Source organism: Tursiops truncatus, chromosome 4, assembly GCF_011762595.2.
Source record: "Tursiops truncatus isolate mTurTru1 chromosome 4, mTurTru1.mat.Y, whole genome shotgun sequence".
NCBI classification, from domain to species: domain Eukaryota; kingdom Metazoa; phylum Chordata; class Mammalia; order Artiodactyla; family Delphinidae; genus Tursiops; species Tursiops truncatus.
The window spans coordinates 75,920,818-75,931,410 of NC_047037.1; the positions used below are offsets into that span (position 1 = coordinate 75,920,818).

General features: G+C 44.5%; 1 long non-coding RNA gene across 1 annotated transcript; it reads right to left on the reverse strand.

Annotated features, from left to right (window-relative positions):
- Positions 1–2,862: 2,862 nt before the first annotated feature.
- Positions 2,863–3,280, reverse strand: LOC141278479 (uncharacterized). The gene is made up of 2 exons (XR_012331237.1): positions 3,161–3,280; positions 2,863–3,097 (listed from the first exon to the last, which is right to left on the reverse strand). It is a non-coding gene; the product is annotated as an uncharacterized lncRNA (long non-coding RNA).
- Positions 3,281–10,593: the final 7,313 nt, after the last annotated feature.

The window sequence follows — 10,593 nt, forward strand, 5'->3', positions numbered from 1 at the left end:
AGCAGGGGAGTATTGATGAAGATTATTTTATGAGGTGCTTACATTGCTGAGTTTAATAAAACCAGAACTGACTGAGAAATGAGTAAATCTGTGAGGTGGGGGAAGCCCTCTGTAGTTTTGGCTGGATTAAATCAAAATAGCCTCAAAGCCTCAGCCCACCACATCCGTGCCACCATTTTGGATGAGATTGATGGACATGTTAAATTTAGAGAGGAATTTCCTGACTTAATTGGCTGGATCAATTACAGGATTTGCAGCAAAATCTATTTGTAGGTCAGGCTGTAAAGTGTGAGATCCCGGTGGTAGAGGAAGTAGAGGATCTTGGGGAGGGGAGGAGGAGGAAGAAAGGAGCACTCCTGGACCTCGTGTCTTGGACTCCCTTGTGCTTACTGGCTCAACTGCAATAGCCGTGTCCTCAGGCCAAGGTGGAGCCCAGTCAGTGAGAGCTCAGGGGACATAATGAGTATTTCTGCAGTTTGGGGATTCCTCACTGAGTTTCTATTCACCCCATGAATCCAGAGCCTGTAGGGGCCTGTGTTAGATCTTGGGGTTTTGGATTCCCTTGAACCTGGTAGAGCCAATGAAGTTCAAGAGTGTTCTAGGGCCCAGGGTGCCTGCTTCACAGGGGCCACTCATATATGTCAGGCACTGGTCAGGTCTGTAGCAAGCAGTCATGAAGAATTCCCGGGTCATGCCCAGCCACTTTTGACTGGAATGGCATCAGTGGAGTGGAAACCCGTGTGTGTCATGGCAAAATACACACCATCTGTTACATAAAAGTATCAGTCCTTCACATGAATTAATCATAATTTATTTAAACCACTCTGATTTGTTTCAAATTTTTCTTTACCAAAGAACGCTATTATGGACCTTCTTATCCGTATCTCTATGTCCTTAGGATAAATTCCCAGAAGCGATTGCCCTTAACCTCTGTGGCCAAATCTCTTGCTGATGGGAGTACACAGCCACCAGCAGCACATTCTCATTGCATTATTTCTAATGCTAGTAGCTAACTCTGATAAGTGCTGTCACCTCCAAGCACCATACCAAGTGCTGGTCATTTCTCTTATTCAGTTCTCACAACAATCCTGAGAGGAAAGTACTATTGCCATGCCCACTTTACAGATGAGGAAACTGAGGTTTAATAAATTTAAATAACTTGCCTAAAGTCACACAGCTAGTCAGTGACGGTTCAACCCAGGCAGTCCAACTGCTTGTTATCAACTTGATAATTTTTTAAAGCGTAATTGTTTAAGTTTTTAAAATATTTACTGAGTGACCATTTCCCTCCATTTACATATTGGCCATTTGCATTTCTTATTTTTAAGAAGGATATTTTGTACCTTTTCTCTTAGGTGGTCATCTTTTCCCTATTGCTTTGTAGAAGATATTAACCTTTGGTTAAAAGATATTAACCTTTGGTAAAAAAAAAAAAAAAGATTTAAATATTTCCTTAATTGATCCTATGCCTGTTTTGATACATAGATATTTGAATTTTTCACATAGAACTACTGGTTTTTTGTGTTTTTTTTTTAAAGGAAACTATACGGATTTTGCTTGAATGAAACTGAAGTAATGAGTTTTCTCACTGTCACCACCATGAATCTCAGGGATGCAGGCTTTAGGGGACACAGTTCTCTCCTTCTGCATATGCTGCATAGTGTCAGTTACTCTAAACAAAGACAGGATCCAGGCTGGGGATCTATTGGTTTGGGACTTGACTTAGGGGAGCATACAGCCTTATGCACTCCAGAGGAAGGGGTGCCTTAGAGGGAGAAAAAGAACAGAGTGTGTGTTGAGAGGTTCATTTCTCTGGGAGGAGGAAGTAGAGCTGGGTCCCCTCTACCTGTCAGGGCAGGTGAAATTTAGACAAGAAACAAAAACTGGGCTCCTCTCTCTGGTGGCAGACACTGGCCATGTGGTGGACAGTTATTGGGACCCAGAGTACAGGGTCCTTGTCTCACAGCCCAGTCCTTGAGCAGGTCAAATATGACCCTCAAGCATCGATGGCTAGGAGCCCATTAACAATGAAAGAGATCATCTCCCCACATGGTCAGGCAGGTGGCCTTGACAGGAGGCAGTACACCTGGGTGAGGATCTGGGCTTCCCCGACTAGAGGCTGGATTCCAAGTCCTGGTTCAAAAGTCACACGGCACAATTCAAGCCTCTATATTCAAAGTTAAATTTTAGTTTGATTTAGCGCCTATCGTCTGGAGAGAGAGGATATTGACCAAACTTGCTTTGACAGCTGGACAAGCAATCTTCCTCCAGTAGCCATTCTTCCTATTCATTGTGTGGGAGGATGGCTCAGTCTCTAGCTTTACTGCTCACCAGCTGTGTGACCTCAGCAAATGTCTTCCCTCTCTGGATTTCAGTTTTCTGGCCTATGTCATGTCAGGGTTGGGCCCAGAGTCTCTACCAACTTCTGTGATTCCTAGAGCTTTGGGAAAAATTCTTGTACGTGGTGCTTTTTCCTCTTTGGTGCTAGCCAAGTGCTCCAGTGTTACTCTGGCCCTGTCTCTGCCACCTCTAACTTGTCTCAGAGTCGGCTATGCTACTCAGGGCTGGGTCATCTTCAGGGGAAACCAGGCACCCTGAACCCACTGTCCTCACACAGGAACCTGGGGAAATGTCTTCCTCAGAGTCTCCCATTTTTGATTCCTGGGCCCCAAGTTCCCCTTCATTGAGGCGGATAGAGGTGGACAGTGGATACACATGCATATGATGTGTATTTGTGTGTCACTGAAGTTTGGCTTTGACCTTGCTATTCAGCCCAAAATCTGTGAATTGGCCTTCAGCCTGTTAGACCTGCGCGGTCTCCTAGGAGTTTCGACTCGCCCAGGAAACAACAAGAGTCGGAAGTCGATGCAAAACGCAAGAGGTTTATTGAAGGCCGGTGCACCGGGGTTCCTTGGTCCTCACGCAGGAGGTCGAAGAAGGAACCCTTTTGGGCGCGAATATGTCAGTTTTATAGGTTCCCACTTCCCCGTATGTAAATTATAGATTTGGTTGTGTTCTCCTGCTGATTGGTCCCGGCTTAGGCTCGGACCAGAGAGGGAACTTGTCCCCAGCTGCCTGATTGGTCTTTGACAGACACCTTTTTTACATTTTGTTATCTCCCTCCTTCTCCCCGGCTGCCTGATTGGTCTTTGACAGACACCTTTTTTTACATTTTGTTATCTCCCTCCTTCTCGGAAGGGGGCCGGACATCCTGGAAATTCACCCATTGTCTAAGAAGCCCCTATTGTCTGGAGAGTTCTTAATCATTAGCTGGAACAATGTCCCTCGAGTCCCACAAGCCTCTGCTTTTGGAAGTTCAACTGTAACGGGTGGAGTGCACGCACATTAGGGTGAGACCTTAGCGCAGTAGTTAGAGGTCAGGCTCCGCCAGCAGTCAGCCTCGCAGGGCTCTCCTGGCAGAGTGCGGTGAGAGGCGGATCCCGGCCTTCTACCTGGGGCCCTCCGTGTCCCCTGGCCTCGGGGCCGGTGGGTGAGCTGGGGGGCCCGGGGACAGGCTGAGGGCTGTGTCCCGCAGAGCTCCAGAGCCCTCGCCACGGCCGACCACTGGCCGGGCCCAGGACCCAGCTCTGCGACCTGATAACGGTGACAGTCTCCATGGGTCGCAGTCCATGGAGGCCTCAGCAACTGGAGTATATGGACACTGCCATTAAGGTAACAGCTTCAACCAGCTTCAGTCTTTCCGTTCAAGTTTCAAAAATTGATACGCTGAGACCGGTTGTCTACCCCTAGGAGGCGGCCAGAGGTCAGGGTTAGGCTGCAAGGACGTCACCCGTCGTTTCTTCAGGTCCGTCTCTGTGGTGGGCTGTTCTCAGAGAAGGGCGACGGTGAGCTGTGAATTCGCCTGATTGGTATTCGCCACAACATGTACTCCTTCACAAATGATTTTGTGTAGGATCACAAATGATCCTACACAAATGATTCTCTCCAGTGTAAATGAAAAGCCTGAGGGCCGGCTGGGTCCTGGGTGCCCGGCGTCCTCAGTGGTGATGGCTGGGCAGGGTCTGGGGACCTGGCCTTGAGGGCGCCACAAGCTGAGATCTGCCTGGTGGGCCGGGCCTGGGCACTGGTGGGAGGACCCAGCCTGGGTGCTGGATGAATGCTCCCGGGCAGGGTAGCCAGCCCCCGCAGGGACCCCATCCTCTTAGCCAGGACCTGGACCTCGGAGGGTGAAGGTTGAAGGGACCTTGCCCTTTCTCGTCGGAACAGAGAAACAGAGAAATAACATTTGTTTTGGTGGAGGTTTACAGGAACATCGTGACCTGACCGTGACCTGACCTCAAGGACAAAGGATCTGACACCAAGAAGTTTGCAACAACTAAACCACTCCCCTCCCTCACCTTTCCTGTAAAAGGGCTTTGCTGAAAGCTTTCGTGGAGTTCTGGGTTTTTAAGGCATGAGTCACCCATCTCCTTGCTTGGCCCTGCCTTAAACCTTTGTCTGCTCCAAACTCCAACATTTTGGTGTTGTTTGCCCTCACTGTGCATCAGGCACACAGACTTCGTTCGGTAACATAAATAGCTGAATGTGTACTTCATCATTTAGAGCACCCTCGAGCTTGTACCTGAGCTACAGCCATGGTTACATAGGTTACCGGTATTTCAATCAGCTCATCAACTCTGGTGACATGCACAGGGCACGCTATTTAGATTTATTGTTAGTAGATAACACTCGCTATAAATGTCTAGATGAATCTTGAAGTGAAAAATCTCTTTATGCTTCATATGTTAAAATTCAGTTAGTCAGTTGAACTATATATATGCATATTTAGTACTGTAAGAGTAAAATGCCCCAATAATAAACAATGATTGTGAAAGCTGCTAATTTTATGTTCAAACACAATTAAACCCTTTAAAATAGCAGATAAATAGGGAACAAGACTCAGAGTTAAAAAGAATACTGAGAGAACGTTAGCTAGATAACTTTAGGAAAACATTACAGTCTTTGTGAACTAATAAATGTTAATTTAAGGGCTTCCCTGGTGGTGCAGTGGTTGGGAGTCTGCCTGCCGATGCAGGGGACATGGGTTCGTGCCCCGGTCCGGGAAGATCCCACATGCCGCGGAGCGGCTGGGCCCGTGAGCCATGGCCGCTGAGCCTGCACGTCCGGAGCCTGTGCTCCGCAACGGGAGAGGCCACAACAGTGAGAGGCCCGCGTACCGCAAAAAAAAAAAAAAAAAAAGAGTTAATTTAAAATAATACAGGGCAGGGACTTCCCTGGTGGTCCAGTGGTTAAGAGGCCACCTTCCAATGCAGGGGACGCAGGTTCGAGCCCTGGTCGGGGAACTAAGGTCCCACGTGCTGTGGGGCAACTAAGCCTGAGCTCTGCAACTACTGAGCCTGAGAGCCACTGCAACTAGAGAAGCCCACGCACCGCAACAAAGAGCCCATGCGCCCCAAGGAAGACCCAGCACAGCCAAAAATTAAAAAAAAAAAAATACAGGGCAGAATAATAGAGATTTGATTAAGTCATAATTCCAATATTTTCCAATTGGCTTGGTGTCTATCATTCATTATGTTAAACAAAATAACCTTTAACCATTAGGTTTAATTTTGGTATTTAATTTCATTTAGCTTATGAGTCTTTCAAGAATAAATTCTGTTTGGGAATTCACATCTTATGAAAATGGATTTCTAGAAAAGAATGTCAGTTTTTCTACTTCAACATTTCATAGGTAGGCAGAAAAAATTACCAAATCATGTATAATTTCCATGATAAATCACCTTTAATCTAGACATAATAAATAATATAAAAGGGATGGAGAAAAGAAAAAAGTCCAGGAAAATGTGATATCCAAAAAAATGTCTGGCTTCTCTACTGTTCTCAGTGAAGTGAGCATCTACTTAGCACCACAAAACTGCAGCTGACTATGCCAAGCAATTACTTTTCCTGTACTGTAATGTCAAATTTAAAATTTATGTAATATTAATTATTTGATTTAATTAGTATTAATATAATTTTAATAGCAAAATTATAAGAATAATTACATTCTTTGGGGTGAGATTTCAGATTAATTCCTGAATCCCAGATGTTTTGTTTTGAGATGGTGCTATCTGGCTTTGGCCTCAGTTTTAACCCAATATTGATCTTAGCATTTGCCCCAGTGTGCATTCCAGGCAACGTAAAAGGCCACTGGCACACACTGCTCAGCACCAGCCTGTCCATTTGCCCATCTCCCTGCAGAGTGCTTTGTGGCTGTCTTCTTTTCCTAACAATTAAACCACCATTTATTTAACCCAACCCCTAATGATAGACTTTGAGGGTATTTTCAGTCTTTTGTTACAAACAGTGTTGCAAAGACTATCCTTGTATATGTACAACTATAATGGCAGAATAAATTCCTAAAAATAGAATTACTCAATGAGTATACACATTTAAAATTTTATAGATGATCCAATTTATTGCACCTCACTTAGCACCTTCTGGTTTTATCTGTCTCTCTGTTTTAGAGGTAGTTCTCCAGTTTTAGTGGTTGGGCTCAGTCTGGGGGAAAGAGAATCAATCAAGGTGATTTCATTGTGCCTCCATCGCCAAGGCACTCTCTTCCTTCCTCCCCACCATGGTCCTAGTCCCCCAGCTACCTGGGCAGACCCCTATGAGGGTCCCACCACACCTGTTCAACTTTTGCCATCAAAGCTTGCCCGCTCAATGTCATAGGTTTCCTGGGTCCCTGTTCTCCTAACTGGATAAGCAGAATCCAGTTTCGGTGTGATTGGTTGACACTGCATTATAATTAAGGCTTTCAAAGCCTAACCTCAAAGAAGTAAATGAGGCTGGGACTTTTAGGAACTCTTCCTGGCGGGTGAGACAGAGATTTTGAGCAGAGGGATTCCCAAAGCCCTCTGCGTCAAAGCTGCCTGGGACACTATGACCCTCCTTTCTTCTACCTCTTTCCTTATTCCAGGCGTTGGGAAAAGGTCTGATGCTCCTGGAATTTCTCCGTGGCTCCCACCTGACCCTCCACTGGGCAAGGAGCAGGGTCCCTCCTGCTGCTTAGGGCATCTTTTCCAATTTAGAAAGTTCCTTTGTTCTCTTAATCTTCATTTTAATGTCTGTATAGGACCATGGTCCGTCCCTAGGCCATGATTTTTACTTGATTTGTGGGAGGGGCTTGGGACAAGCAAGCATGGGGAAGCCAAGATTTCCATCTCAACCACAGAGAAAGACACTCAAATGAATGAGTCCTGTCAAGTTCATTACTCCCGAATCTCTGAAACAGCCCCACACCCACACCAGTCTTCCTCCCATCAGACGAGCAACGTTAGGCTGGTCTTTACAGGAGGATGGCCACTGATTGGTTGCACCTGCCATAGGGTGGCCTGGCATGAAGGCCTGTGCCTAAAGCCCAGAGGGAAATCGGCTAAACCAATCAGATTGGCTTCTGTGGGATTTGGGCTGGAGAATGAAAAGATTGGTTGGTAGCAATAGAAGAAAGGAGCAGACAGAGATGGGCAGGCAGAGGCGGGGTGGGGCAAGGATGGCTGCCCCTTCTCCTGGCTCCAGATGGCTGAGATAACTAGGATTCTCATAACTGGAGGAGCACACTCCCTGGTGGACCTCGTGGGTGTGGCTCGGAACTTCCTCTCCTGGCCTGTTCTCTTCCACCTCCCGCTTCTCCCAAGTACCCGGCTGAGGAGATTCTACACCCCCAGGGTGTAAGACTGACTTGATCTATGGCCTTTACCTTTAAATTCCCTTTTAGAGAAAAGAGGAGTTTGAGACGTTCGTGTCTGACACCTGGGCCCCATCCAGGAACAGTCTATGTGCCGAGGTAAACCCACTTCCTGAGTGTGGCATCTCCCCGCTCCCAGAAGCACGCCCAGCGCTCAGTCAGCACCCGGCACCCATCGCTAGTTCTTTTATGTGAGGTAGAGCGGTGGCTATTAGTAGTAGTAGTAGTATTACCTTTTTTTTTTTAAACTACATACTTTCTGAAAGATTTTTGAAAAATTTAGTTACACCCTTACAATTTTTACGTTGATATCTAGAATTTTTCATCATAGCTTGAAGAGCTGCAAAGGATGTAATTTCTGGCATATTGCAAATACTGACATTTAAAAATAAAACTGTTCTTTTAAATGTAACTAATAGCATCTAACAAACAGAGCATTTTTTAAAAATATAGAAGAGCTCTACTTTCACAACTGGAAAATTTACATTGTTCCTTTTTCCCTTCGAACATGTATGTTATATATTCCCACAGAGTTTCATCCTAACGTAATATATTTTTAAGCGTGAAAGTCTTTTATTGTTCGCACTATCATACTTCTCTGCAACTAAAATATACATGTGAATTGAAATGTTAATTTAAAAAATTTTTATAAGTTAAAAATTATTTGGGATCAAGATATCATGATTATTATTAACATCAAACATAGAGATACTTGAATTTTGACAATTATTAAATGTAAAGTTATATTTTAGAGAGCAGCAGTTTAGAATAAATGTGATTTATCACTAGAATGAGAAAGATTAACAGCAGAGAGACAGAGAGAGTGAGAGTATTAGGACTTAACATCAATGATTAGTGTCAAGTGCGTTATTTACAGAAGAATCTACAATATACTCCTGGTAGAGTGTGGACATTGAAATCTATGGTAGGAATTTAAAACGATAGAGAAGCTGGCAGTTATAACAAGGAGGCTTGTACCCAAGTAAAAGATGAGTATGGTTTTGTGGTATTTGGTAATCTTTTGACAAAATTTAATAAAAACAATAAAACTTTTCTAAGAAAGAATAGGAGAAAATCTTCATGAGCTTGGGGTAGGCAAGGATTTTATATGACACCCAAAGCACAATCTAGAGAAGAAAATATTGATAAATCATACTTCATCGAAATAAAAAACTTCTCTTTGAAAGACCCTGTTAAAAGAGTTAAAATATAATTCATTGGGCTGGAGATTCCCTGGTGGTCCAGTGGTTAGGATGCCATGCTTTCACTGCCAATGGCCCGGGTTCGATCCCTGGTCGAGAAACTAAGACCCACAGCCGTGCGGCGCAGCCAAACTAAAAAAAAGGAGGGTGATCCACTGGTGAGGAGAAAATACTGGCAAATCCAGATATATGAAGGACTATCAAGATGCAGTAATAAGAAAACAGAGAACAACATAAATGGGCAAAGAAGAGACCCTTCACCAGGGAAGATTTATGAATGCCAAATAAACATGTGGAAAGATGCCGTTTGCCATTAGAAAAACATGAATTAAAACCACAATGAGGTACCATAACATGCTATTAAAATGTCTAAAACTGAAAATGCTGATCATATGAAGTGTGGTGAAGATGTGGAATAAGTGGAACTCTCCTACACGCTGGTAGAATGTCAAATGGAACAACCACTTTGGAAAATAGTTCGGCAGCTTCTTAAATAAACATACATTTACTATAGAATCCAGTCATTCCACTCATAAGTATTTGCTCAAGAGAAAAGAAAGTATACGCCCACACAAGAACTAAGACACAAATGTTCACAGCACTTTTATTGGTAAGGGCCCCAAACGGGACACAGCCTAAATATCCATCGCCAGGTGAATGGTAAACAAATTGTGGTGTATTCCTACAATGGATATACTCAGCAATAAGAAGGAGCAAAATGTTGATGCATGGAGCAACATGAATGAGTATCAAAATAATTATGCCAGGGCTTCCCTGGTGGCGCAGTGGTTGAGAATCTGCTTGCCAATGCAGGGGACACAGGTTCGAGCCCTGGTCTGGGAGGATCCCACATGCCGCGGAGCAACTAGGCCCGTGAGCCACAACTACTGAGCCTGCGCCGCTGGAGCCTGTGCTCCGCAACAAGAGAGGCCGCGATAGTGAGAGGCCCGCGCACCACAATGAAGAGTGGCCCCCGCTCGCCGCAACTAGAGAAAGCCCTCGCACAGAAACAAAGACCCAACACAGCCATAAATCAATCAATCAATCAAAAAAAAAATAATTATGCCAATTATGCCGAGTGAAAGGAGCCAGACAAAAAGAAAGAATATCTACTGTATTGTTCCATTTATATACAAGTCTAGAAAATGAAAACATCTATAATGGCAGAAGGCAGATCAGTGATTGCCTAGGGATGGGGTATGGTGACGGGGAGGTGGAGCGAGGGATGCTAAAGGGGTAATAGGTTCACTTATCTTGATGGTGGTTGTGGTTTCATGGGTATGTACATGTGTCACAAAGCTTATATTGTATACTTTAAATACCTGAGGCTAACTGCATGTCAATGCTACCTCAATAAAGTTTAAAAGTGTGAATAAATGCCTAAGAAAATCTAAAATATTAGCTTAGCTCTTACAATGTTTCCTTTACTTGAAGGTGTACTATTCAGCTGTCTGAAGTGCATAGGGAAATCCCTTCCTACCCCGATTTGAAAGGCTCTCGATTTTGCCCACACGGAGGGCTGGGTGAAAAAGAACACTCTCAAAGCTCTTCCTCCAGCTGAGAGTGGGGAAGAGGCAGAGAGGATGAGCTTCCAAAGCAGTGTGCTTCACTGCAATCTTGAACATTCTAAGACAGATACAGTTAGATAAGGCTGCAGTCGTGACATGCACAGGTCACATGGGAGAAATAGAGTCCTGACAC